The sequence below is a fragment of the Cebus imitator genome, unplaced genomic scaffold (genome assembly GCF_001604975.1).
Source record: "Cebus imitator isolate Cc_AM_T3 unplaced genomic scaffold, Cebus_imitator-1.0 Scaffold314, whole genome shotgun sequence".
In the NCBI taxonomy this organism is placed as follows: Eukaryota; Metazoa; Chordata; class Mammalia; order Primates; family Cebidae; genus Cebus; species Cebus imitator.
The window spans coordinates 1,860,182-1,867,548 of record NW_016107629.1 but is presented as its reverse complement, the minus strand read 5'-3'; the positions used below and the strand labels follow the sequence as shown (position 1 = coordinate 1,867,548).

At 38.1% G+C, this 7,367-nt stretch overlaps 1 protein-coding gene across 1 annotated transcript in view; it reads left to right on the top strand.

Annotated features, from left to right (window-relative positions):
• ELF1 (E74 like ETS transcription factor 1) overlaps window positions 1-7,367 on the top strand; it is a 109,787-nt gene that overhangs the window by 4,850 nt on the left and 97,570 nt on the right. The window lies entirely within an intron of this gene.

The window sequence follows — 7,367 nt, the reverse complement described above, 5'->3', positions numbered from 1 at the left end:
TGGTGGCATGTGCCTGTAATCCCAGCTACTCAGGAGGCTGAGGCAGGAGAATTGCCTGAACCCAGGAGGCGGAGGTTGCGGTGAGCCGAGATCGCGCCATTGCACTCCAGCCTGGGTAACAAAAGCGAAACTCCGTCTCAAAAAAATAAATAAATAAATAAATAAATAAATAAGATATATGAAAGTTCAATAAATATTTGCAGAGATGAACGCTGCTATTTGAAGAAGTAGATTTTAAAACAATTACTGCGTTTCAGGTAAAATCCAAAGACCTTATGGTTTCTGAGGTCCAACGTTATCTGGACCTTACCTTCCTAACCTCATGTCCTACCTTTTCTGCCTCTTCATTGTATGTTGGGTACATAGGCTTCCTTTTTGCCATGCCAAACATATACTTGTCTCAGAGTTTTGTTATTTGCCTTTTTCCTTTGCCTGGGATGTTCCCCCTGTAGCTCTGTACATCTCAGGTCAACATTACCTTCTCAGAGAGATCTTTTCTGACCACCTTAGCTTGAGACTCCTTCTTCCTTTGTTGCTTTCTGGTTGCTTTATGCCATTTTTTCATTTTCTTAGTATCTGAAATTAACCTGTTTATTGGTTTCTGTTTATTTCTTGTCTTTTTCTATCAGTGTAAGTTCCATGAGGGCAAGGATGTCACATAATGAGATTGTTCTTGTTTGATAATAAAGATTAAAACAGTAGTAAAGAAGTTGGAACTCTCATACACTGCTGCTGGAAATGTCGAATGGTGCAGTTGCTTTGGAAAACAGTTTGGCAGTTCCTCAAAATGTAAACAGTTACCACATGACCCAGTATTTCCATTCCTAGGTGTGTACCCAGTAGAAATGAAAACATGCCTACACCAAACTTTGTACACTAATGTTTATAGCAGCATTATTTATAAGAAAAAAGTAGAACACTAAATGTCCCTCACTTGATGAGTGAATAAATAAAATGTAGTGTATCCACACAATGGAATATTTGGCAATACAAAGGATGAGGTCCAGAATCATAGGAACATTATACTAAGCAAAGGAGCCAGGCATGAAAGACCATATTTTTATTCCATTTATATAAATATCCAAAATAGGCAAATCTATAGAGAAAGAGGGTAGATTAATGTTTGCCTTGGATTAGAGGGGATAGGGAGGTTTGGGGTGAGGTGACTGCCAATGTGGATAGTAAATTTAGGGAGATTAAAAGTCCTAAAATAGATTACAGTGATAGTTTTATAACTTTATAAATGCACTAAATAACGTTGAATTATGTACTTTAAATGGGTAAACTTCATGATACGTAAGTTATATCTCAACCAAACTCTTAAAAATGATTGAAGCAATAAAAAACATATAGAATATTTTATCTCTAGATTTTACATTTATCATTTGGTATTACATATTTTAAAATAGCAGCAGCCTGGGCAACACGGTGAAACTTCATCTCTACCGAAAAAAAAAAAAAAAAAAGAAAATACAAAAACGAGCTGCTGATGTGGTGGTGCATCCCTGTAGTCCCAGATCCTTGGGAGACTGAAGTGGTAGGATTGCTTGAACCCTGGAGGTCAAGGCTGCAGTGTGCTGTGACTGCACCACTGAACTCCAGCCTGGGCAACGCGGCAAGACGCTCTCTAGAAAATAAAAATAATAATAGAGTAATTTAACAGGGAAACTTCAGCTCCTAGATAGTTCCAGTAATGTGGCAGGTGCTCAGTAAATAACTGATGGAGGAGGGTGAATAAGTATACAGATAATTACATTCAGTACATAGTGTGATAAATGCTCAGAGGGGACTAAGCCAAGGGTCATAAGTGTTTGATGGTATCTGAGTTTGTGTGAGGGGAATGAGGAAAGGCCGCCTGTAGGAGGCAGCGTTCGAGATAAGTTTTGAAGGCTGATAAGGCTTCTGCTGGTAGAGATGGGGATGGGGACAAGGCATTGAGAGGAAACAGGCAGGAGCAGAGGCACGCCTACAGTTACTAGCACATTTTAACGGAGCTGGGAGTACAAGTAGGATAGGAATGGGAAATAAGGTTGTGAAAATAGATTAGGGTCTGTAAGGGACAATGTCTTTTTACTGTCCTCTCGACACCTAGTGTGCTTCCAATGGCTCATACTTAGGAAGAGCCATATCTCTTACCTACAGAGAGCTGGAAGTATCTGGGGACATATCCTCCTCCCGCTCACAGACCGTACTGTCAGGAGTGTGACTTTGGAGCAGGGGGCTTTGATGTGTTTTCCTCTGTGTCATCAGACTTGAAGCAGGGCTTGGCACCTGGCAAACATTCAGAAAACATTTGAACTAATGAATGAAAAAAGAAGTGACAAGGTCTATTTAAAGCAAAGCAGTTTATTTTACAAAACCCCTTGACAAGGAGATTTTGGAAGCCCCTTGGATTTGGAGTTAAGGAGTTTATTTAGTTGGGAAAAGAGATTTCTGGTAATATGAGGAATGCTTTAATGAAACAAATTTGGTTGTAATGTGCAGGTTGAACTGGAGGATGGAAGGATTGTCTGTGGTCTCCATCCCCACTGTCCCTTTCCTGTTCCCACTCCATTAGGCCTTGATAAAAGAGAAGGACTTCCTGCAGTCCAATAATAATCTCCTAACAGCTCTCCTTGCTTCTACTCTCTCCTCAAATAGGATGGTGGCTGCAGAATAGAAAGGATCAGATATAAGAAATAATACTGAAGGAAAAATCTATGACTTCAGAATGTACATACTTCTAAAAAAATTAGAGAAGTTATGAAGCACAGATTTTATTGGAGGGGACTGGCAGTTTTTACTCTTTGGGTTGGCCAGGTAGTAAATTTATTGCATACCTGTATGCGTCTGGCTTTTTGAAAACTGAAATTGTACATTTAATCCATGAACAAGTTAATACTGTGACTGCCACCCTGTGGACAAAATATCAGGACTAAAACTGTCAAGAATTATAGAAAAGTTTCATTCATTTGTGATTTACTGTTTTAGAACTGGCTTGAGTTCTTCCACGTTGGTGCATGCAGTGATGCTCCTTAAATAGAAAGCTTGAAATTAGTTTGTTTTCTGAAGTTTTTCTGAGGCTTTTAAATAAAGGGAATCTAAAATGCAATCAATAGTTTTAAAAAGCTGCAATGATTCAAGAATGCTTTTTAGATGGTTCTTCGTTTCAGAAATGGCATATAAAAGGATTGGTTTTTAAAATATTGTGGCACGTAGGCCTGTTGTGAAATGGTCTTTTATCCTTCTGTTGTACTGATTTTTTTTCCATCCCATTTTATAATACGTACGGTATTATCCTTGAGAGTTATATTTTTTGAGAAATTTATCAAACGTCTCCTCACATCCTTTTTTGGCTAAGTGAAAGTGGCTTTCTTACCTCGTGTTTTGGGGATTTGGTTTTAATTGTTAAAAATTCTCTTTGTTTTGGATGGATTGCCTTAATTGTATTTATACAGATGAGTTGGGGTTATATTATGCTACTTATTTAGGACACTCTGCTCACAAATTATACTAGTTTGGTAGTTGCATAAACTAGCTTAAATCAAAATGAAATGATGATTGTGAAATACTTATGTGAAATACTTATTTGCTCACTGCAACTCAGGAAATGGTTCAGTTTTGGACTCATGACCAAATAAAACTTTCCCAAGAGATGAGCTGTTTACAGTCAATAATGTTATAAATGTCTTACACACTTGAAGTCCCAGAGGTGTCAGAAGGGGCAGGGTAGCCATTTAGGGCTTGAAATTTGTGTCACCAGTAAAGCAGAAGTGGGCTGAAGCAGCTTTCTGAGGTCAGCAATTGTGCCTTTTTTAAGAAGATGATATCCACACTGTGGAGAACAGATGAATTTGACTGACCCCCTTGCCACTGACACTTCACCATGGGGACCTGATGCTTTACCATAAGGATCTTACATTTTGGTAATGTACTAATTGTCAAGTATAATGTTAATTATTTTAATTGCTTCTTTTTTTTTGGAGATGGAGTCTCACTCTGTCGCCCAGGCTGGAGTGCAGTAGTAGCACCATCTCGGCTCACTGCAACCTCTGTCTCTTGGGTTCAAGTGATTCTCATGCCTCAGCCTCTCAGGTAGCTGGGATTACAGGCGTACACCATGCCTAGCTAATTTTTGTATTTTTAGTAGAGATGGAGTTTTACTGCATTGGCTAGGTTGGTCTCGAACTCTTGACCTCAAGTGATCCATCGGCCTCAGCCTCCCAAAGTGCTGGGATTACAGGTGTGAGCCACTGTGCCTGATGATTTTAATGATTTAAATATTTCTCTGAGTCAGTTATTTCAAAAAATATAGTGTGACAAATGCAATAAACTTCAAGTGTTTGGTTTTATTTAACTTTTTCATGGTAAATATATGGAATTGTGGATAACTTTTCAAAATTATTTTTTTGCTAACATGTGTATCTTATATTCTACAGACAATACTGTAATTGTAAGTGAAGTAGATTACTTTCATCATAGTGATGATGATGAAAGTGCACATGTTCGTGTAGGTACATTGCCATATAACTTAGATTATTTAGATTACAGTAGTATTATTTAGATACAGTTTAATAAAAGTAACTTTCTTAAATTTTATTTTTACGTATTTATTTATTTATTTATTTATTGAGACAGAGTCTTGCTCTGTCTTCCAGGCTGGAGTGCTGTGTCATGATCATGGCTCACTGCAACCTCTAAATTCTGGGCTCAAGCGATCCTCCCGCCTTGGCCTTCTAAAGTGCTGGGATTACACGCGTGAGCCACTGTGCCTGGCCAAGGAAAGTAACTTTCAAAACACTTGGTAGTCTGTTTACTCTTTGCCTAGGTGTTTGAAGAGTCAATAAAGTTAAAGTTATATTTGTTTTCTAACCTTCTGTAATGGTTTTGCTATGATACCCTTTTTAAAACTATAAATGACAATGAACTTATATAAATTTTTAGTTTAAAACACTAACATTTAAGAAACTTTATCATGAAATATCTGTCTAAATTTTTGTGCTATAATGATTACTATTTTAGGAATAACAGAAATGTTCACGCCTGGGTTCATTTTCACAAGTGCAAATACTGAAACATTTTGTTCTTTGAAAAGTAATTCTGTCCAGGTGCAGTATCTCACACCTGTAATCCCTGCACTTGGGGAGGCTGAGGTGGGCAGATCACTTGAGATCAGGAGTTCGAGACCAATCTGGCCATCATGGTGAAACCCTGTCCCTTCTAAAAATACAAAAATTACCTGGGTATGGTGGTACACACCTGTAATCCCAGCTACTTGGAGAATGAGTAAGGAGAATCACTGCAACCTGGAAAGTGTAGATTGCAGTGAGTCGATATTACGCCATTGCACTCTAGCCTGGGTGGCAGACTGAGTGAGACTCCATCTCAAAAAAAGTAATTCTAACATAGATAACTTGAACTTTGAAAAAGCATTGACAGCTGTTCTGTAAATTTTGTGTGTATGCAAAGTTTAAAATATCTTTTATTTTTGAATGCAGACTAATCACTATTAAATACATACCTTTGATTTAAGACATGTTTGTGCTTTATTTTAATTTTCTGGGAAGGTGCCTAGCCTAGTGACTTTTTGATCCAGAGTCATTCTAGATTGTCTTAAATCTTTATTTTTAGTTTAAATTTTATTACTTAAAGTCTTTTGAATTCGGAGACCAGGATACATTTCTGATTTAGGATATTTTGATATGTTGCTCTATGTGAAGCTTTTTAAATGTTTTCAGGGGTGTGTGTGTGTATTTCATTTTCAGTTTTAATCAAACATTTAATTCAACTTTTCAAGGTTGTAATGGGATTCATTTACCCCAGCTGTCCAAACATCTGTGTTTATCATTGATACCCTCTAATGCCAAGGTGCACAGAGCTGAAATAGAAAGGAAGGGTACAACCACAGGCAAAGAGAGTAGGAGAAGGTTTCCCAGCACATGAGTGGGGAGCGAGGGTGGTTAGTGAAGAGGAGTATCCTGAAGGGAAGCAAAACGTAAGCTTAAGAAATTCAGAGCTCTAAGCAGGCAGGAGGCATCAGAGAACTTCAGATATGAGTGAAAATGCCTTTCTTTTGTTTTCCTTTGTTTTGTGCCATTTCACATGAACTAAAATTTTACTGTTCCTTAAAATGCTACTTTGAAAGACTGTTATTTTCTTTTGCATTGCCAATATCTTCTAGAATGTTGTTTGTTTATGGAACATGTTTTTCGATGGCTTTTTATCACAAATTTGTAGGAAATTGAAGGCACATAAAATTTATATGAAAGAAGTCACAGCTTGATATTCATTAGAATGGGTTCTGTATCAAAACAAAACAATATGACAACAGGTATTGGCAAGGATGTGAAGAAATTGAAACTCTTGTGTACAAGAATTCCTGTGTTGGTGGGGATGTAAAATGGTCTGGCCACAATGGAAAAGAAGATGGGTGCAGTGGCTCATGCCTGTAATCCCAGCATTTTGGGAGGCTGAGGCAGTCGGCTCATGAGGTCAGTAGTTCGAGACCAGACTGGCTAATATGGTGAAACCCGTTCTCTACTAAAAAATACAAAAAATATCTGGACATGTTGTGGGGGTGCTTGTAGTCCCAGCTACTTGGGAGGCTAAGCAGAAGAATCACTTAAATCTGGGAGGCGGAGGTTGCAGTGAGCTGAGATCGTGCCACTGCACTAACAACTATTCTGAAAATTTTGGGCAACAGAGCGAGACTCCGTCTCAAAAAAAAATTTTTGGAAGAGAATTATCATATGATCATATGATATCATATGATCCAGCAATTCTACTTCTTGCCATATACTCAAAATAATTGAAAGCAGGATCTCAGAGATATTTGTACTCCCTTGTTCTTAGCATCATTACAATAATAAATAGTTATGTCACCAAAAGGTGGAAGCAACCCAAAGATCAATCAATGGATGAATGGATGAATAAAATGTGGTGTGGACATGCAGTGGAGTGTGATTCAGCCTTAAGAAGGAGGGAAATTCGGACACATGCTACATGATGAACCTTGAGAGCATTATGCTAAGTGAAATAAGCCAGTTACAAAGAAGACATACTGTATGATTCACCTTGTATAAGGTACCTGGAATAGTCTCATAGAGACTTGGGTAGAATGGTGGTTGCTAGGAACAGGGGGTAAGGGAGAACGGGAGATTATTTGTTGTTGTTGTTGTTGGTTTTTTTTTTATTTTTTTTTAGAGACAGGATCTTGCTATGGTGCCCAGGTTGTGTCTTGAACTTCTGGGCTCAAGCCATCTGCTTGCCTTGGCCTCCTACAGTGCTGGGATTACAGGTGTGAGCCACCATGCCTGGCCTAGTTTCTAATTCTTTTTTTTTTTTTTAAAGATTGGGTTTCACCCTTTTGGCCAGTCTGGTCCTGAACT